At 38.2% G+C, this 22,682-nt stretch overlaps 1 protein-coding gene across 2 annotated transcripts in view; it reads right to left on the bottom strand.

Annotated features, from left to right (window-relative positions):
* The window catches only part of ANO2 (anoctamin 2), a 212,167-nt gene that overhangs the window by 86,609 nt on the left and 102,876 nt on the right, over positions 1-22,682 (bottom strand). The gene's annotated exons all lie outside the window — the stretch shown is intronic.

The following is a 22,682-nucleotide window of genomic DNA, read 5'->3' as shown; positions in this document are numbered from 1 at the left end:
TTAACAGCCTGGATGTTGGGACAGAGGGCTCTCAGTAAGTTTGCAGATGACACCAATTTGGAGAAAGTGGTTCATACAACTGGGGGAGTTAGGCTGCTATTCACAACAGGGCTGAAAGGAACCTCATGAAATTCAACAAAGGCAAATGCAAAATCCTGCGCTTGGATGGGATGCAACAGTACAGCCTGTGGACCAAGTGGATAAGAAGCAGCTTTGCAGAAAAGGACCTGGTAGTCTCAGTGGCGAGAGTTTGAACAGAATTCAGCAGTTCACCCTTGCAGCAAATAAGGCCAACCATAGTGGCCTGAATTAGCAAAAGAACAACCAGCATGCTGAGGGAAGTGATTCTGCTGCTCTATTTAGCACTTCTGAGATTACACCTGAAAAATTATGTCTAGTTTTGTGCTCCTTTGTATACAAAAGAAGTTTATATACTGGAACACTTTCAGTGAAAAGCCATCAAGATGGTTATGGGAATGCAGCACACACATATGAGAGGCTGAAAGAAATGGGCTTGTTCAGTCTTAAGAAGTAAAGGCTAAAGTGGAAATCTTATCACTACCATCAACTATGTAGCAGAAATGTACGGGGAGGACTGAGCCAGAATCTTCTTGGAGGTGCATAGTGATAGGACAAGAGGTAACAGACACAAGTTGCAACAAGGGAAATCCCAATTAGATATCAGAGAAAAGCTTTTCACAATGAGGTCAGTCAAACATTGGAACAGGTTTCCTAGAAAGGCTGTGAAATCTCCATTTCTGGAGACATTCAAAACTTGACTGAATAAGGCTTTAAGCAATCTGCTGTAAAGTTGGCCTTGCTTTGAGCAAGGTAGCGGGTTGGAAGACTGCCAGAGATCCCTTCTAACTTATATCATTCTACGATTCCCTGATAAATCTTTATACCAGAAATAGATTCTCTTTAATTTCAGACCCACCAAACAGTTCCCAACTTTTTCATTCATTTTTATTTATATGTGCAGCTAGAAATTGCTTTTTTTTTTTAATTTGCCAAATTTAGTTCAGCCAGATTTTTGGCAATTCTTATTTATCCTTGCTCTTTCTATCCCCCAATTTCCTCTGTTGATCAATCTCTTTCCACTACTTTTTAGCATTCCGATTATTTTGAATATCCTCTTTTAGGTGAAAAAGTCCTTAAGTCATCTTGGTCAGTTTATTAAATCATATGGAACCCTTCTATACAAGTGTTTTTCATCTGCTTAGGAGGCAAATTACAGACAGTTTTTACAAACTTTACCTCAGGAAAATTGAAGCTTTGCCCACTTTTCACTCGCTGATATCTTCAGACCAGTGAGTTCTGTAAAGAAGTCTCCTGAAGTTCTCAGTTGTGCTACTAAAACTGAAAACCTCAGCTATGGCTGTATTTTTCTTTCAACTACCATTTAATTTAAGCTAAACCAACTTAGAATTATTTGATCTAAGTTATCAACTTCTTGTTTTACAAAATTTGCCACAATTCACAGGGCAGATATTCTCAGTTGTGGATATCCATTTCAATGTGAGAGTTGTTTGTTTGTAAAATAACTGCTTAGGAAAGTAAAAAGGGACCCAAAGGAGGAACCAGAAACAGGGCACTGATACATAACCAGGTCAGCAATAAGTGGCAGCTTTCCAGGTGAACAAGAACAACAAGAATCCAAGAAGTAGAAGTATGTTAAGGAAAAAAAAAAAAGAAAGAAAGAGCTTCCTGCAATTTGAATAATCTTAGATGACTGTCAGCATAATTAACTACTATGTTACTGCTGCCAGTAACTGGCTGCTGCCGTCCTTTTCCCATTTATTCTATAATTCCTCAGAATGCACCTTGGGTAATTCTGTCATGTTGCAAGAAACAAACTATTCTGCATTGGTTGCTTGGAATGGCATTATTCCTTTTTTCTGCATTTAGATAGCATCATTCCCCTTTTCCAAAGGGCCAGACTGCAGATCTCCTGACCATATCTATACTTCTTTTGAAGGCATACATCATCTTTAGGCTGTGCATTTATCTCTCGCAAAGATGTAATGCCTGGCCTGAGGCTACGGATCATAAAAACCCTTGTGTAGGGATATCTCAGTTCCTCATAGAGAAAAATGTCTTACTGTGGTGTTGTTTCAAAAATCTCAATTTATTCAGGAATGAAAAAGAATCTCAGAAACTTTCAATGACAAATCTTGCCACGCTCATATTTGGCCCTCGATACTATGTTATTTGGTCCATAATACAGTTTCCTGTCCTTATCCAGCTAAACAGTATTCTGTTTCTCATCATGCATCATTTATGTCTGAAGAAAGCTGAGAAGTATTCCTCTAAAGTAGGAATTATGCAACCTTTTCAATATGCTAACTGCTTTGCAATATAAAACAAAACAACATCATACCTCCCTGATCATTCCACTGCTTGATTTGAAAATATTCCTAATGACCATCAGTTGGACTAAATGGACAAACTACAGATGTTCAAGAAAACAAGCAAACTACAATTGCGGTCTGATGTTGGCGTGATAGGGCCATTTAGAATATGCTTATGGAATATCATATTTTGGGAGACTTTCTATGCAAATGACAGTGCAAGTTAAGGCAGAATAGTGAGGAAGTAAGCACAGCTCTGATCAAGCAATTGTGAAGAAGAGCATCCCCTAACATTCTTTTCTCCCCCTAATATCCTTGCCATTATCGTTCAGTTTTGCTGTAAGTTCTGGTTGGTCTGATATACCTCTTCTTAAAATGTTCCTTATTCATTCATTAAAGACCAAAATGGAAGTAGAAAACTTCTGAAAAATACCAAAAAATCCCTTTTTTATCCTGGAAAGTAACACAACCATTCAGGACAAGAGTTAGCTAGCACTTGCTTGGCCCATTCCTTCTATAATCAGAGGTAAGTAGATGATAAAATATATTTAAAAAAAAATCCCACAACCCATAATCAATGAAACAAAAAAAGGAGGCGTTCGTGGGTTTGATTTCTTCAGTGAATTATCACTTCCATGCTTCTGTGATGGTGCACTTTGAGGGATCTTGAGTGACTATTTATTACTAGTTCTTCATCGGAAGGCATTTCAGCATCAGCCTCCAAGTGCAAACAAAACAAAACAAAACACATATAACGGTAGCTGGCAAAGGTGATGAATAGTCCTTACACTAGCTACTTAAAAAGTAGCATAAAAACAACAGACAATATAAACTGTGCTCTCAGGAACCATCAATCTGATAAATCCACATTGAAGACTGCATTTTAAATGTGACATATTCTTGCTGCGAATATACTCAAAGACATTCAAGATCCAAGAGTGTGACTACTGAAGAAGCATATTTTTAATCTGCATTCTCTTTAGCTGACTTAGCTATAATGTTGGATATAATATTGGATTCTCCCAAAAGAATATGCATAAGCAAAGACAGAAGAAGAGTGGGGAATAAGCAGCTTTATGTTACTTTTACATAACCTAGAATTTTTGCTGCTGCTGCTGTTGCTGCTGCTACAGCATGAGGGCCAAAGAGCCCACAAGCCTAGGCTCAGCCATAGCAGGTATGGCCCATACGGCACAAGCAAACCTGGGAACTTTTTCCATAAATACATTTACCATTGGAAATTGCTGATTTGTGTATGGTAATGGGGGCTGGAGAAGGGCAAGTATTGATTTTATGTAAACTTTCATAAAATTTTTCAAAATACATTTCCAAGATTTGGGGATTTCTAGTCTACTTTACAAGAAAATCAAGCTATTGGAGCTCAAAATTATCTATAACTCTAGATATCACTGTTTCCTAATCTCCAGTTCCCACCTGAGATACAACTGCTATTGCAATTTTGACAAGGTAAGGCAATGTGTCATACCCTAGGTGCTCCATACTGGTTGCTATTCCTTTATACCTGCTTGCAGTCCATTCCACCACTCTCTAACTAGAATGAGGTACATGGGACCCAGCCAGCATAGTCATAGTTGCATCCTTTTTTTTAAATTCTGTTCTCATCTGATGACCTTCTCTTATTTTAGAGCTCACGGGACATTTACTCTGGGGCAGTATTTATAAAAGTAGGCACTCACTTCGAGTAGTCATAATTTCTGTCCTCCAAACATACTGGCACTCAAAGCAAGGCAAGAGCTAAAAATGAAAAACATTATAGCATGGCTAGCAATGTTGGGCATCATCTCACACTAAAATTCATAGATTTCTGCAGGCTTAGGTGGAGTGTTAACATTTGCTGACCCCTAGGTCATATATCTCTTTTTCTCTTTTGCTTCTTTTCTCTTCTTTTGAGTAGGTATCTAAGGCAAACAGATGACACAGCCTTCCTCTCTCCTGTTCTTCATACTGAGAGGAGCATTCAATATTTTATCTAACTCCATATCTTACTCCATATCAATAGCAGAGCCTTGAAATAAGGCAACAAGAAGAGACACATTAGGGCTGTCCATGTAAGCTGTTGACATTACACTTACCTAAGGAAGCAAGAGAGTCGATGGTTCATCCCTGAAAATATCCTAACCACCTCTGCCTAATGGCTCTGAAGTCTGTCAATGATGTGGGCATGTTTTTAGGGCCAAAGTGTCTCCAAAATGGCACTGCTCCAACTGTTACCCCTTCAGGTCCAGACCTTTGAGAAAGCCCAGACCTTTGAGAAGGTCGAAATCTTTGAGAAGAGCCATATCCTTTTAGTACTTATGAAGAAAAACTTTTGAGGTGCTTTTTACAAAAGGCACAACTGGACAGATTTTCAAAAGTACTCAGCTCCCAACCGCTTTTACTACTCTCAGTGGGAGCTATTGGCTGTTAAGCCCTTTTGCAAATAGAGCCATATATAAAATTAAAATGAATTCAATTCACTTTATCCTCTGGCCTGTGTTTCTGACAGCCTCACGTCTGCAGATCAGTGAGCAGCATATGTCCCTGAGAACAACCCAAATGTTGGGTTGTTGTACCTCCAAGACCTCTTGAGGTACGTGCCATCCTGCACTACAACTCATCTGTTAGCATCCACCTCCACAGTGTACCTGGGCCCCACCTGCACCAGAACAGTGTGTCTGAAAGTGACCCAAAGTTTCTCTCCCTTAAAGTGCTGCAACTAAGACACTCGGCTGGCTTGGCAATGAAATGCTTTGGCATGCTGTATGGACTCCAATTATTTTTCAGGTGAAATAGAGCATAATCCTTAGTGAATTTCATTGCATACTGCTAAATTATTACACTGGGCTACTCCTAAGAGCTGTTTCACATTTAGCTTGAGTGCATGTAGAACAGTACCGTATTTGTACAAAGCTCCATGAGCAAAATGGGAAACCTGGAGAAACTTGCTTGTTGTAACTTGAGACTCTCTGGATTTTGTGGGTAGGCTTTCCAAGGTTCACTCTGCAAGTTTCACCTGACCTTCCACCTTTATTTTGCTTGCCTGAAATTTCTTCCTACACTTTCAACAAAAGCCACCCAGCCAAGGGACTCATAGCAATCCCTTAACCTCTGTGTGGTCATTTTCCCCACCAAACACTTCAGAAAGCAGATGGCTGATCCGCTTGCCATTCTGTTACCTACAGGAAACAATATGCTCAGATCTTCTTACTCTTGCCATTAAGTATCACATGAAAGATGATAGCTTTCCTTGCCAACTGCAAGCAGTTGGGCTGGTTTCTCACTGTCCTGAAGGCTCTGTTGAGCAACTAGGAACCAGAAAAGTGAGGAGCTGTGCTAATAAATGCCTTTTACTCTTTTGGGCATGACTTCAGGTGAATATCAGGTGGGACAGCAGTGCACCACTTACAGTTTGACTCCTCTGAGGCCCTTCTTCCTTGAATTTCTTCTGTGATGTCATAATTGCTTCTTCCATAAAACAAAATAATTAGACAAATGCAAGTGACTCATTAGATCAGCCCAAGTAAAGCATTTCAGTGCCTGTAGGCAGTAGCACATTCTACTAGAATGCACTTAACACCACATCCTACTACCTTTGCTTCCCTACACTGATCGTCCCAAAAACAGCAATAGCTAACTCAAAGAGAGGGGCAAGAGGACTTTCAGAATGACTCCAGAGCAAGGGTTGAACTTGTGCTTCTAAGCCCATCAGAAAACCTTTGAACATCACACTAATAATTATAGAATTTAGTCCTAAATTAAATAAAGTACCACAATGAAATTGTTACTTCCAGTGACACTCAGATTTTGAAAGCAATGTTTCAATGAAGTGTTTTGCCTCTTCAGACAAATAGAAGGAAAAGGGAATGTGAATTATACATTTATTTAGAAGAGTAATAAAGGGCAGATGCAATCAATGTTGTTAACGTTTGCCAGGAAGTTTAAAGTTCAGCTCTAACAATTTAAGCCTATACAAAATGCCTTAGGATTCTTATTTGTATTGAATGGCCACACTGGCATCTATAACATAGTAGAGGGAAGGAGTATGTTACTTGATATTTGGTAATAACTTAGGGACCAAAAGTTTTGTTCAAATGTTAAAAATGCTGTGGAAATAGTTTGGAATTGCAAATAGTCAGCTGCACTGGGATTGCAGTGATAGCTTCATTTTTCATCAGTGGATGAACCAAGAACTGCATTTTGGAAAAGCCTAATTTCTGCTTTCTGCTTTGAAGCAGTTATGAACCTTAGAAAATAAAAATAGTCCTATGTCACACATTCAAAAGGCACATGGTAGACACAGGCCAGTAACAGCCTATGTTGCAGCAATGGTCATAGGGAAAGAGTGAAGTTGCCCTTACTCTTTATAAGAACTAGTGATAGGAGGAGACTCAACAAATGCATGTTTAAGATAGAGATTGTTCCATATAAGGACATTATTTTGAAGCTTCTGTCCAATGGACTACCTCAAAAAGTATGTTCAGGTAGAAAAGCTGGGCACTCAGAAATTAGGAATTCCGAAAGTAAAGCAGCAATACATGACAGAAAGTTCTAGCCTGAGGAGTTAAGGTTTTATACAGCTGTAAGCAACTAAAAATAGACCAAACAAGGAAGAGGAAGCATTAGAAATTCCACCTCTAACTAATGGCTAAGATGAATATTCCGTGATATTACAATGAAAAAAAAATGAAATGTCTAAAGAAAAGGCACAGACATTTACTATGAACAGGATGGATTTTTTTCTTGTTGCTTACAGTTTATATTTGCTTGTTTATCTTTGTATAGTTTATGCAATTCCTACATGTAACTAGTAGCTCCAGTGATTATCACAGAAAGGCAAAGGAAATGGCAAAAACTGTAAACTGTGCTTCACCAAACTTATTCAAAAATTCATATTCCATAGACAGAACTTCTCAGGTCCAGGAAGTGTTTCACCATTGCAACCAATGGTGTACATCTATCTGCCCCATTGACTGTACTGCTGCTTCAGGTCAGCATATCTTTGCAGGTCAATTTCTTATTTAGTTTAAACACTATTTTTCTTGCATTTCAATCAGCAACAAGTAAGCAGTCTTCTCAGCAGGTCTATAATCACAGCCCCTCCACAGGGAGAAAGTGAAACTATTTATAGTAAATTTTAACACTCTTTTATTCAGTGCTTTCTAAACCAAGACCAAGAATCTAGTGCTTTCTAAACCAGTTCAGTAAATATTTATGTACATGCATAGGATTACATGCATGCTTAACTGTTTGCAAGACAGAGATCTGTGGGGTGGGGTGGGAGCAGATGAAGCGTTTGCCAGTGAAAATTCTACGATGGCAAGGAAATGCTTCTTCCTAGTGAATACATGAAAAAGCCACGAAACAAAAAAAGGAAAGAGGGGGAGGGGAAAATTACATTTAAAACATCAGAGTCACACAGCTTAGCAGCTCTTAGACGAAGCTAGGTTTTGGCACCTTTAGTCAAGACAAAATATATACACATATATATATGCTATATATATTTTTGTTGTCATACTTTAACAATGCATCATGGCTTGGTGGCAGAATCAGTTAATAACACAATTTTATTCGTGCACAATCTCCTCTCTCAGCCCCCCTTCACTACCAAATGTTTTCTTTTGTCCTTATGAGAAATTGGCACAGAGAGACGGCGTGGGAGAATGCAACAGTGCTCTCTAGAGGCACAAACAAGTGCCTTCTGTAGCAGTTTTATTCCCTCTTAGCTGCTCCTTGCACAACTACGGTTTTTGAACAGGTTAGTCAATATTGCTGTTGGCCTTTTGTTTGATTCCTAAATTGATAGCAGTGAAGTTCTTTATAGTTTTAATAACTATTATTTTCCTCAAGAGTCTTTGATTACTTTAATTCTCTCATTATATCCTTTACTTTTCTGCCTTTAGTTTTTAGCCCTGTTTCTACTCTGCACTTTAATTGCTCAAGCTGGTAACATTCCAGCTCCCATGCAGGCCCACTTAGTACAAATTATACATATCTTAAAAAAAAAAAATCAAAATGTAGTTTTTTTAAATGAAGCTTAAATGTCTATTAGACTATTTATTCAATCCTAGTCATTCTGAAAATCAGCCAAAAATGGCAATTGTCTGCTTTTTTTCTTCTGTCACCTGTTAAAAAATCCAGTCAGCTTTGTGCTTGACTGCCATTTTCCTTATTTGATTTTGTCTCTCTGAATTTCCTCTAGATTAGCTATTTCATAAGGAGAATCTAAACAGTGAAAATGATCTTAAAAGCCTGTGACATTCCCTGGCATGGCACTAGAGTCTTATTTGAAAAGGGGCCTAAATTTTATTCAACAGAAATTCCGCCAGTCAATTATAGTAGAGTAAATTAAAGTTAATAAAAACTTGTTTTTATTTACACAAGCAGCTTTTAAATCCTGAGGAAAACAGTGGGGGAAATAAGGAGAATCTGGCCACGCCATGCCTGGTAAACAACCAAACAAGTGCCTAGGCTAGGAATAATTAAGGGACAGGTATTTTTGTTATATCATACCCACTGGGAAATATTATTTCACAAGAGCAGGGTTTATCTATCTACTTCGCTATAGCTTTAGATCTTGAGATATTTTTGCAGTGAGCAGATAATCTGTAAAGCTTCCCAGGTCCTTTTGTTCTCCATATTAGCTTTCTTCAAGAAAGCTACTCCAAACTCTATCTCACCTTTAAGTCCCTTTCAACATACAGAGGAGGAGAAATATGTGTTGAAGTTCATGCAAACAAAGTCAGTCTGACCCCTTTTCTACCAGGTAGCCTGATACTTTTAATTCTATTTCACCTAGATATAGCAACACGTATGCGCTTTGACAGGTGGAAAGATAAAGCCCAGAAAGAAAAAGAAGTCATGTGGTACACCGAGAAGGACTCAGCTGCAACACTGTATGGCAAAAGCAGAGTGAGGGAAAAAAGAAACATTAGGGTCAGGAAAGACAAAAATATAAACAGAAAAAAAGCCATTCATTTCAGGAACTACCTGAAATGCAAACAATTGAACAAAAAGAAAAAAGGTCACAGAAAAAAATTAGACAAGACTAGACTGGCTAGACTGGCATGAACCTGAGTTCTAATCTCATCTCTCTCATTGACGGTCCTCTAATTTTGTAAAAAATAACAAGATCATCTCCTCTGCCCCTGTAGGGCTAATAATATGCAATCGTCCTCTTACTGTATGCCAGGAACAAGACTAGAAAGGTTTACACAGTGTGCAAAACTCCCCCTCTTCAGGTACCAATAGAGATAATCTGGACTTGGTAAGCAGTCACCCTGCTTACTCACAGGGCACGGTGAACAAGGACTCCCTCAATGGTAAAAAAGACAAGAAGGTACGGTTGAAAAGCCTCAGAGGAGGGACTGCAGAGAAGAATGAGGCACGAAGCACCAACCACAGTGGCTGGAAGGCACTATACTGGCATCTCCAAATTAACCATTTTAAATTCAGATTCTTTTTTTTTTTTAATGAAAACTCTAATAAACATTTTCCACTCAGTTCCAGTGAAACATATTGCTTTATATCCTACAAAATCTGTGATATTCCCCTTACGGAATCATACTAACTTGTTTACTGAAATACTGAAATACACTTGAAATACTGAAATACACTACATTTCCCTTCTTTAGGGAATTAATTATGTTATTTAAAAAAAATGTCAGATTAGTAAACCCATGTTAAATGTTCCATTTCTCAAGCACTCCTTCTAAAGGTCAAATTATGTTTTCTTTCAAAATTTGCCTATTGTGGTCAAACCAGCTTGTCTAACTTGCATCATTTCTTTCCTCCATCGCACAGAATCACAGAAGAACAGAACAGCTGGGGTTGGAAGGGACCTCTGGAGACTGTGTAGTCCAATCCCTTCGTTCAAAGCAGAGTCAGCTAGGAGAGGTTGCCCAGGACCATTCAGCTGGGTTTTGAATATCTCCAGGGATGGAGACTCCATGACCTCTTTGGTCAACCTTTTCCACTGTTTGACTACACTCACAGTGAAGAAGTGTTTTCTCATGTTCAGTGGAATCTCCTGTTTCTGCCCATTGCCTCTTTCCTCTCACTGGGTACCACTGAAAAAGAGTCTGCATCTGTCTTCTTTGATCCCTCCCATCTGGTATTTATACACATTGACAAGAACCCCCTGAGCCTTCTCTTCTCCACGCTAAACAATCTCAGCTCTCTCATCCCTTCCTGTGTGAGAGATGATGCTCCAGTCCCTTAATCCAGACTTAACTGCGCTGGACTCGTGTCGGTATGTCCATAACTCTCTTTTTCTGGGGTCACCAGAGCTGGAGCCAGCACTCCAGACAGGTCTCACCGCGGCTGGAGTAGAGGGGCAGGATCACCTGCCTCGACTTTGGCCTTCTTTGCCATGAGGGCACATTGCTGACCCATGTTCAACTTCTTGTTCACCAGGACCTCCAAGTCCTTTTCTGCAAAGTTGCTGGGTCAGCCCCCAGCATGTGCTGGGGCAAATTTAAATATAGATTATACAGCCAGTATCCTCCAGTCCTTCTGTTTAATCTTTCCTAAATTTATTAAAATTCCTCACTACTAAATCTATGATTTAGTGGTCCACTTCTTTCACTGTTTTGAGATGGAGATTATAGAGCCTTGAAATTTGAGAACACTTGAGTTCTTAGACTTTGCTTCCTGTAGTTTCCCATTGCCTTTTTCCAACTAGTTTTCCTGCCTTTGCCTCTCATATTAATGAGGCAAAGTATTGTCTTTAGATCTTAGAATTTTGCTTTCACTACATAGATGTGTCAGTTATTTTCTGTTCTTTCAATGAGTATGCTTAAAGATCTTTCTTTTAATTGTTTTAACTTTACTTTTTAAGGCCTAATTCAAAACAGATTTTGACAACTTTTATTTTAATTTCACTACTTTTTATTTCATTCTTATAGTTGAAAAAATACTTCCTTAATCTTTGTGAGTTTTCTCCTAAGTTCTAATATCTTTTTTTTTTTGAGGTGATTATGCCTAGTAATGACCAGAGCCCTTTCCTACCAGTTTTTTCATGTATGCTTTGGATGCAAACTCATAACAATTTTTTTTTTTAATTTTGAAATGTTAAGCCTCTTCCATGTTTAAGTCAACAAGCTCTTCAATCCAGCATACTTCACTAATTGATTCCTTTCATTTCTCAAAGATTATCTTATTGTAATAAAAAACATTATTTATACACTAGTTTTTGTTTATCAGGTATGCCATATTTGCTGTCACTCTTATTTCCAGAAGAGCAAACCATTTCAAGAAGTATATCTGAAACAGTATTTTATCTACAGTTTTGCAATTTTGCTTCTTGATGTCTGGCATTATGACTCACAACCTTGCAAGGATACTTCCATAAACACAGTGCACTTTGTTTTGTATATACCAGTAAGTTTATAATGGATCCAGTGAAAAGAAAATAAAATTACTAATTTCTTTATGGTCAAAAGTTTATAGAAAGAAGAGTTCTTTGAAACTCTTTTAAGTATTTGTTTTATCTGAAAATTAAGAATTTTTTTTTCCTCATGTCTGGTTTTGATAACAGTTTTCCCTTGAAACAATGCTCAGGAAGATCACATGAATTTCTATTATTTAGTGTTAGTTTTTTCAACAGAGACAAAGTCTCTTTACATGAGAAAATGACGGTTTGCATAGTACTTGAAAGCCTAAGTAAGCCTAAGTCAGCTTAATAGCTATTTTAAATAGAAATCTACAGTAAATAAAAGTACACTTTTTCTGTGTGGAATGATTGATGAGTTAGTATGCAAAAAATCCATTGTCCTAAAAGTCCTGATAAAATCTCCTTAGTGATCCACCCAGGACAATAAGCAAAAAAAAAAAAAAAAAAAGTAATATAGAATACTTATGCCCACAACAAACTCAAGTAGAAAAACTCTTCCCTTATACAATGTGTTTAGAAACCTTTCAAGCCTAAAATTTCAACAGGGTGATGCAATATAAATCACAGGGGCTGAATTAAATTTGTTTCAGTGTTAGATGACTGGCTTCAATAGGCTTGCACCTGAAATCAGTAGAAGTCCATTAACTGAGACTTTCTAAGGAACACATGGGTAGGCAGGACAACCAGACAGACAGAAAATATATGAAAGGGTCAGGAAACTACAGAAGGTGCAAAACAGAGATGGAGACATTTGGAGGTGGAGTGGAAGAAAAGAATCTGGAGAGGGAGAAAAGTAAGATTAGAAAGGGCCATGGCAGGAGTTACATAAACCAGGAATTGGTATGAAGAAAGGAAGGGCAGAAACCAAGCAGTGAGGGAGTTACAGTAGAGTAGGAAACAGATGCAAGAACTGAATTCACTGGGTGGACTCCAAATTCTGTGAAAGAAATTAGTTTGCAAATCAGCTGACTAAAGGATTTTTTTTGTAGTGCATCCACAAAAAGACAGAGCTGAAGTTGTACTTCAGATATAGCATTTATAAAGACAAAACACTGAGAATTTAAATAAATTCAAACTTTATGGCATGTTATTTTTTAAGATCTATTTGCAGTATAGCAGACCATTGTCAACACTTTCAAAACTGTATTTAAGTTGTTTCAATAAATGAGATCTGACCTATCTTCCAGACAACTAATTTCTATAAGAAAATCAAGCAGAGAACGGCAAAATCAGGTCTGAAGGAAGCAAAAGAGGGTGCATTGCCTGGTTCATCAAGTCGCTTTCTTTAAGCCACTGAGAGTTACTCTGCAAGGTGAAGATGGTAACTCATCTCTATGGGTTAGAAAAGATTCCAGACTAGTGTTGAGAGCACCATCCCATTTTAAACCCAACAGTATGATCTTCACTGTTGTAAGAAAGTATTTTTTTTTCATTTTGGTTTGATTTGATTTGTTTTGGTTTCCTTTTTTCACGCAGACTGTCATGCCCATAAGGTGGGAATTTTAATCATGAGACCAATTTTAATCATAAAATTTGAGCAAAAGTTGGCAATTGGGCCACAGGTAGCAGGAAACTTTAGAACTGTTCTTGCACTCTGGCGTTAGACAGGTCTAAAAGCTCCCCGCTATCCTCCTTTGGTCATCTTGTTTTATTTCATTAAGAATAGAATCAAACCATACAAATGGAACAGTTATGTATACCTACAAAGGATGAGCTGAAGGCACATACACATGAAGGCTCTAGTATCTTTTGGTGGATTCCTTAACAGAAGAATGGGAGATGCACTAGAGGCCTCTTTTTAAAAAGGTAGTATTCCATTTTTATTTATGTCATTAGCCATGCATAATGAAGCAATGAAACTGGCACTGTGTGTTAACAAATAAAAGTCTGCTCATTAAACTCAGTCATATGGTTCCCAGGCGACCTCAATAAGAGAATAAGATGACTTGAATAACTAGGTAAGTATTCAAGTTTATCTATTGTATGAAATACCATGATGTGAAGGAGCGTCCACACAAGATGACATCTTATGCCTAAGTAAAGTGAATTAGCAATATCAGCAGATCAACAGACCACTGTTTTTCAGGTAAGAATGGTAATAGCTGCATAAGTTAAGCAGTTCAAACTGACTTCTTTAGCTCTTTAAACTTGTAGTGTGTGGAATTTCAGTCTTCCTGGGATGGGTACTCAAAGGAATTTAATGCAAATACAGTTTATTTCTTTAAAAATGCAGATAGGATTGCACTATGCATCAAATAAAAAATTCTTGGCAACTAATTTAACTGACTGTTGTTTCCACAGCCAATTTATGTAAATTTTGTCCCAAATCTGGGCTTCTGTTTTGACCTTGGAGATTAATGGCATGAAATTTACCCTATAAATATGCTCAACAGAAGGTGAAATATTCTTTCCAAGACACAAGAGTTTGCCACCAGCACACAGCAAAGGGAAAATACCCTAGTTTTCCTTACGTTCAAGTATCTGCATTAAATTAAAACCCAGCAGACTTCTGGAGATTTATTTTTCAACCTGAGACTTTGCTAGAGCCCTCTAACCTGTTATTTTAGTCTCTGGCTAAGGACAATATGATAGTAAGTCATCTGCAGTAACTGCAGACATAAGGACTAATACTTTATTACTTACTCAGGCAGAATTCCCATTAATTTCGAGAACTGACAAACAGAACCTGTAAGAATGAGTCTTTCCATTCAGTTTAATAGGAAAGAGACATGCATCTTCTTTAATGTTGTTAGTAAGAAGCTTAGGCCTCATTTCAGGAAAGCATTTAATTGTAGTCCTATTTGGAACACTGAGGCATGAGCTTAACTTTAATTGCATGCTTTAGTCCCAGTTACCTGATTAAATACACGCTGCGATACTGCCCTAGAAAGAATGTTTCCTTGAGCCAGAATCTTAATGGGTAACACAAATAGAAAGACCAACAAGCAGCAGCCCTGTCTACTCTTGTTTCTATGTGTAAAGTTCTCTTCTGGAAGAATCACTAATTTTTATTTTGACAGAAAGAGTCCCATGAGGATTAGATACTTTTTTCTTAAAAACCTGGCTCTGTTCCACACTGTCCAGCCTCCCACAGTTGAAAAAAAAGCATCCAGGATTCCTAATTAAACAACCATTTGATACAGAGACCAAACAATAATGATTTGTTTTTTTAGAAAAAATGAGCAATGACTTATTTTACCTACAAATTTCAGAGAGGAAGAAAAGAAAAGATGCTGCAGGAGCTGGCTGATGTCATTGCAAGACTGATCTCTATCATCTCTGGAAGGTCGCTGAGATTAAGAACGGTCCCTGACAACGGGAGAAAGGCAAATGTTGCACCCTTCTTCAAGAAAGGACAAAAAATATAATCAGGGAAACTACAAGTAGGTCAGCCTTAGTTTGGTCCCAAGGAAAATCATGGAGCATGTGATATTGAAACACATTTCTGAGAACATGAAGGAGAAGAAGAAGGTGATTGAAAAGTCGTCATGGATTTACCAAAGGTAAATCATGGCTGACCAATCTGATTGCTTTCTGTGAGAAAATGACTAGACTTGTGGACAAGAGGCCAGTCAATGTCATTTACCTTGTCTTTAGCAAAATACTAGTCTGATGATCTGCCTCAAAGGGTACTGGTTAATGGGTCATACTCTACCTGGAGGCCAGTAAAAACTGCAGTAACGTTGGGGTCTGTCCTGGGACCTGTCCTGTTTAACGTCTTTAAACACTGCCCTAGAGAAGGCAATGGAGTGCTTGCTCATCGAGTTTGCAGATGGCAGTAAACTAGGGGGAATCAGTGAATAGACTCAAGGGTAGAGCTGCTATCCAGAGAGACGTAGACAGGCTGGAGAAACATCTCTACACGAACCTCATGAAATTCAACAAGGACAAATGCAAAGCCTTGCCTTTGCAAGAAATAAACCCTTGCATGTGGAGTTCTGACTGGCTGGGGAGCAGGTCAGCTGAAAAGGCCCTCAAAGGTCTTTGTAGACAGAGAGCTAAACATGACCTACAGTGTGCCCTGGCAGTGAAGAAAGCCAACAGTATCCTAGACTGTATTAAAAGGAGCATAGCCAGTGGATCAAGGGAAGTGATCACCTCCCTCTTCTCAGCACTCATTAGACTGCATCTGGAATAGTGTGTTCACTTGTGGGCCCTCCAGTACAAGAAATAAATACATTGCTAAACTTGTGTCAGTCCAGCGTAGAGCTGTGGAGCACCTGCCCTGTGTGGAGAGGTTGATGGAACGGGGCTTGTTCAGCTTCTTTTAGGAGGTTATTAAGAAGATGGAGCCAGGCTCTTCACAGTGGCACATGACAGAAGGGCAAGAGACAACAGGCACAAGTTGAAACAAGAGAGGTTCAGACTGGATAAAAGGAAAAACTTTTGCATCATGAGGAGAGTCAAGATATGGAACAGGCTGCCCAGAGGGGCTGTGCAGTCTCCATCCTTGGAGGTGTTCAGGACCCAACTAGATAATGCCCTGAGCAACAAGGTCTCATCTCATAACTGGACACTGCTTTGAGTAGGAGGCTGGACTAGATGACAGTCTCAAATCCTTTCCAACCTGTATTATTCTATGATCGTACATTTCTAAGAAGGGATTTCTTCCTTCATATCAAGTGCATTGGATAAGCTGCATTCTTCTGAAGGCTGTTTTTGATTTCAAAGGAATTATACTACTGCAGTATAATTATAAGTACTGCAGCACAGAATTGTGGCTATACACTGGGCTTATTTAATGACTACAAATGAGAAAATCGCTGCTAAGATTTTCAGAGGAATGAGAAGCAAGTGGGACATTTTTAGCTGCATTTTTTATACCACTGAATAGAAAAATAGTCAAATTCCAGGACAATAGGGAAGACTTTTGAATGCACATCATAAGTCAGACTCCCCACATATTTAAACGAGAACACACTGAAAGTGTGAACTGTCTGCTGAAGATAAATCCTACTTGTAAATACTCTGGGATAAAACTGGTATAACCAAAAGCAAATATAAGAATTAAAATCATCAGAATTAAAGCATTTACCCTTCATATGTGGTTTGATCCAATTATCCAACCAAATACCAGTATAATAAAGGGAATGAGAGTAATTTCTAAGATTATCATCCCAAAGGTTCATCTTCAATCTTTCTACATTTGTTATTTTCAAAAGCTAATGGTGCAAGGAATAAGTTGAAAAAGACAAAAAGAACAGCTCTTACATATTCCTCTTACAATCCTTTATGCTTGGAAAAAAAAGCTGTTTGTCAAGAGTGAAACAAAGGACCTGAAAAACATCAGCCATTGTAAGAAATACTGATTCAAAATCGTTATTTTATCCCATTGGTAATAGGGTTAAATAAATGCTAATAAATACTTTTATCAGAGTTAGCGATTAAGGAACTCTGGGTTTATTCATGTTTCCTTTATAGTTCTGATTGTTCAAACTAATGTTTATAAGGCATTTTCTTGGTTTCCTCTACAGAGTTACACCTAAGGTAAAAAAAGAGATCAATGTCATTTCTTTCTTTAGTCAGTCTTAATAAGGACTTGCTAAATAAAGGGGCGGGCCTCCAACATCTGAAGCTTTTCTTAGGCCTTGATGGGAGATTCACTTGTGCAAAACTGGATAAAGAATAATGTTTTGCAACGCTGACAAATTTTAAAACATAGAGAGCTTTCGTCAGTAGCATACCTTTGTACTTTCTGTTTACCTATATCATTCTTATGCTAGAGACCTTCATTTTCAAAACAGCTTATTTCATTTCAGCTGTTAATTGAAACAAAACAGTTTGGAAAGGAATATTTCTTTCTTTTGTTTCAATTAACACCTGAATTAACAATTTAAATAATTTACTATGCCACTTTCATATTTGAAATGAACTGAAAGCAAGAGAGAATGCCAGACTTTACTATTCCTAGGGTTTGCTCCAAGTAAGAACATAAGCCAAGAGACAAGTCCTTTTTTCTGTAAAGAAAGTTTTCCTTGAGAAATATGTGGAACGGGCTTTTCAGTTTCCTGCCAAATAGGAAAGATAAGAAAATATATGAAATTGCATCATGTTTGCCAGATCAGCTCGACATTTAATGAAAAGGAGTCAGGGCCTGATCCATCACTCCCAGAAATGACTGAAAGGCTTTCTTTCCATCAGCTGCAGTGAGAGCTGGATCTAGCCCCATCTGCGTGTTTTCAGGCACAAGACCAATTTTCATTTCCTGACCTCGGTGTATTTCCATTCCAAGTGTTAGTATTGCACAGAGAGAGGAACAGCTTATCACAAGATTACAAATATCCAACACCTTTTTTATTTAATGTTCTGTAGATATGATCACTTTACACTATTTGTTAAATACTTCTACCCACATCTTCAATATTGTAGTTTATTAAACAAGGAGAACAAAAAGTAAAATACCAGTTGTTTTATTAAAACAATCGTATGCCTCCTGTGCATGATTGAATTGTCAAACACACGCATTCACACATGCACACATGAACGTTCATCTCTGTTGCAAGGACAAAGAAACCTTTTAAGGTACGTGAATTTAGAACTATGTAGCTCTAAATTGTAAACCTTTATTTAGATGTCCACGACAAATCAAATACTCCTATCCGTTATAAACCAGGTCACTTACAGACTTCTAAAACCTGTCCTTTAGAACTTGTCATTTTTTTTAATTAATGTCATAATTTATAAGGACTACCTGTTTATGCATTTGCTACTTAACCTGAGGCACTTCAAGTAAATGTTTCGACTCCTTTATCCTTAAATGAATTTTGTTTTGAAAGAGTAGAGCCTTAGGGTAATATCATAATAGTAATTTCACACCAACCTTTTGTAAAGTGCTCTGAGCCCTCACCGTTTCTTTTTCATTTTCAAAACAACCAATAAAATATTTATTAAAACAGCCTGAACCATGCAAAGTGGTGCAGACTGAAATCCTGTTCCTTGCTCATTACAGTAGCTTAAATACTCTTAACTCGTATTTGTATGAAAGCTACACACTGAAACACCATTGGGCAAGTAACACATTGGATCTCTAATCCTTTTCATCACTGATCTTAATCAAGCTGATTTGGAATTTGTTGCCTGGGCAGACTGACTCATATGTTTACAGGCCCTGACAGGTGCTGGGCATCTTCCACACTCATTGCACTCAGTACAGTTAATGACTTCAACAGCAGCCAGTGAAAACTGTTGTATGTTGACAAAGGTTTCCTCTTAAAAGGTATTCCCAAGTTATCGTTCAAGAGGGTATGCAACTGGGTTGATTTTCTTCTGTAGTCACAATACCAACACAGAAACTAAATCCCTATTGCTTAATTGCCAAAAAAAAAAAAAATCCCCATTAGCTTCACAGGGACTCCTTGTCAGAGTAAGGCAAGAAAGAATTGCACTACACACAAAACTTTCCACATAAAAGCTCAGCTTCTTGCCATAAAATTACAGTCACATCCTCACCGGAACAGAGGAATTAACATAATGGAAACAAGCCAGTAATTTTATAGAAATGTATGCCTTTAAGTAAGCTCTAAATGAGTATTCTCACAACAGCCTTAGCTTTGGCATCATTTCTATCCCAACAAGCCACAGCTGCTGAGCTGGAGACTTCTGACTTCATACTAGATAAGCAAAGGAGAAAGTTTAGCCACTAGTGCCAGGACCTGTCCTTTGATATCAGCGCAGCAAACTACAGTTGTTGACCGGGGACACCCAAAAGATATGCCTGAAAATCACACTAGTTAGCCAAAAATACTCAGGCAAGAACTTCACAGAGAGTTATGCCACGACATCATACTGTCAACCAAGATGTGATGAGACTGAGACCTCACAGGCATCTGTGTATTCATACAAAACCAAGAAATTGGGAGGACTGAATCTTTTAACTACAGAGAGACCTCTGCTTTGATGCAAGTCCAGACACTAAAAGATGTGTGCTATTAACATGACAGTCCTGTACCCTGGCATCCACTCAGCAAGATAGAAGTACTGAGCCACAGACCTCACAGAAACCTATGCCTCAGTATTAACCTGCCATGCAAAAGCAGCTGAGCTAATGACCTTACAATGTGTATAACACACAGACATCTGAAGGAGGAGAAAGAAAAACTTAAAACCTCTAAAAAATAGGTAGGATATCTATTCCCGACTCATCACTTTTAATGTCTAATTTTTCAGGGTCTTCCAAAGCTAAATGTAAAAGTACGGCGTGTTCCAGTCAAGAACCAGGCTTTTCCATTTTCAGCAAGCCTCACACAGGCATTTCTTGCCCTTGAAATATCATTGAGGTACAAACCACTGAACAGTACACCTTCCAAACCCAGACTTACTTGCTGTTTGCTGGAGAGAGAAAAGAATGCTTTTTTTTGAGGAAAATTGAAAAAGTGATTGCAATAGAATTAATAGAGAAAAAATTGACTGACTTAAAACTGCTCCCAAATTTGGAATATAACTCAGTAATTCTGGGAGAAATGGAGATCAGTAAGTTATTTATTACAGATCTACATTAATCAACCTGGTGAAATGTTCTGCCCTATAAATATCTGTTTGCTCCCTATGTTTTGATGGCAAATGTCAAAGTAATCCATTTTTTAATAAATTTTAAAAAACAGATTTAGATTAATCTGGGAAGCATTTCTGAAAAATACTTAAATGACTCAAGAACTAAAACCTCTTTTTCCAAAACGACTTAGGGATTAAACACTGTTACTAAAAATCAGGGGGGCTGCAGTTTGAAGTGCCTACATCAATTTCCAAAATAGGATTTCATCTCCTATAAGAACACTGCACAAAGTAGTATGCATGAAGATGCCTCAGAAGCTTGAAGCAAATTGCTGGGACTAGCAAATGCAGAAAAATATGCAAGTACAGCACACTACTTATTAATGTACTCTCTCTGTCAACAAGCACACGAGATCAACTGGCATGCTGGGATAAGGCAGCAGTACTGTTTCTGGCATCAAACCACCATGTGTGGCAAAATATAACCTAGGTCACGTTGCTGACTTCAAAATACTACCCCTCAGAATCATAATTTAATAAACATTATGATTGAGTCTCCTGAGACTCTGAAACTACACGTTCATGTTGGAGAATCAGAACATCTGAAAACACAGACCAGAAAAAGCCAACTGGGTGGTTGCCATGGTAAAAGCAACAGAAGCTACACGCTAAGGAGATACTTGTGTATGTCCTACTGTATGTAGCACAAGAGCCATTTTGTTAAGGCATGAGAAGGAAAGTCCTCAGTCAAACAACAGTCACATCTGGTCTGGTCCTACCTGTATCCATTTTATGAGGCTTGGAAAATACTAGAATTTACTTGACTGGATCTTCTAAGTACCTGCACCCATTGGAGGGGATGGCACACTGAGCTTATAAATTCTCAGATATATGTGATGGTGATAACCTGAAAAGGTGTTACAGACTCTCTTGCTGCATGGAACATGGAAGGATTCATTTCATTCATCTTGCAAGATCAAATCTATAACGAATGACAACAGAAACAAGCAGAGACACAGTGATGCTTCCAACATAATCTAAGCGTGACCTAAAACAAAACAAAACAAAACAAAACAAAACAAAATGGAACTTAGCTGGATAGCAGCCAGTAGCATAGTAACACTAAGGAATCTTTTCTTTCTCAGTGTTATTTTTCCATCCACGTTGGCACAAAAAGTAAAATAGTATGCATTAAATGAAAAAAAAGATACTCCAGGAAAAGCTTTTCCCTACTTGATATCTGAAATGAGTTCTTCTCTTTTGTATGGTGCTAGTTCTTTACATTTCTCCTCAGTTTCTACCTACACCCTCAGCATTTTTCATTGCTTTCTTTTACCAAAACTTCATTTTTAATCTGTAACATTGTGAGTGACACACACTGTGTCCAGTTTAAGCAAAACAATCATCTCACAACAAAATCAAATGTTTTGTAGCATGAATCACTGACTTGTTTCCAAATTTCACTTACTTTAAATCAGAAAGAGCTGAACAGCAGCACCTCCTTTATTCGTTTTACAGCCCTTGATCCCTCACTTGGCATGCCTAGCAAACTGCTCTGTGCCTAAGGGAAGACCTCTCCACACCACTCTGAGAGAGTCACTGCTCATCCTGGGCCAGATCCGAAGCCTATTACAGCAACTAAGAATCTTTTAATTCTCTTCAGTGGACGCTGGATCAGGCCCATCTAGTCCTACTGAGATGACTGATTCACTGGCAACACTTCACAGTCTTGCTGGTGATCAACAAGAGAAAGGGAGAGATAAATCCTTTCATATGCTGTAAGATCAAACTTGTTGGGCCAAGCCTGAAAGCTGGATTATCCTCCAGTTCAGATACTGACTCCCCTCAATGTCTCAACAAAATACATTGTTTCCTTCTACCGGGAAAATGGACGTGGTTTTGGAATGGTTTGGCTTTGCTGCCTCATGTGACATGCAGGCAATTAAGCAATGGTTAGCCAAGCCTAACGGACAGAATTTACATGGACTTGCAAGTTCCTAGAAAATAGATCTCAATCAGCATTTTACAAGAGGGGACTGGGAAAAAGTTCCTGTGCTTAGGTTTGAAATAGCTAGAGAAAGCCTAAAGACAACTCAAGCTAAAAATGATACACTGATTTATTTTTTTCCTTTTATAATGGAAATGCTATCACACCTGCACAACTGCAGGTGCGATGCGACTAGAGATGCCAGTCAGCCAACGTTACCCGTGCAAATCAAATGACTATAATAAAAAGTGTTTCCTTTATTGTCCACAAAGTACTGAAACCCTAGATCACTGCTTTAAGAATTCCTGTGCTGATTATCTTTCCTTAATTAATCATTCATCACTCTACAGATTAGATCCTGAAGCACCTGTCTACCATATTTCTGTGCAAAATGCTTTACTTTGGAGCGTTAGTAAAGGCCTCAAAGTCTTTCAATAGCTTACAATGCTCCATAATACCAGAC

This window comes from Struthio camelus, chromosome 1 (genome assembly GCF_040807025.1).
Source record: "Struthio camelus isolate bStrCam1 chromosome 1, bStrCam1.hap1, whole genome shotgun sequence".
In the NCBI taxonomy this organism is placed as follows: Eukaryota; Metazoa; Chordata; class Aves; order Struthioniformes; family Struthionidae; genus Struthio; species Struthio camelus.
This window is presented reverse-complemented; position numbering and strand designations above follow the sequence as displayed.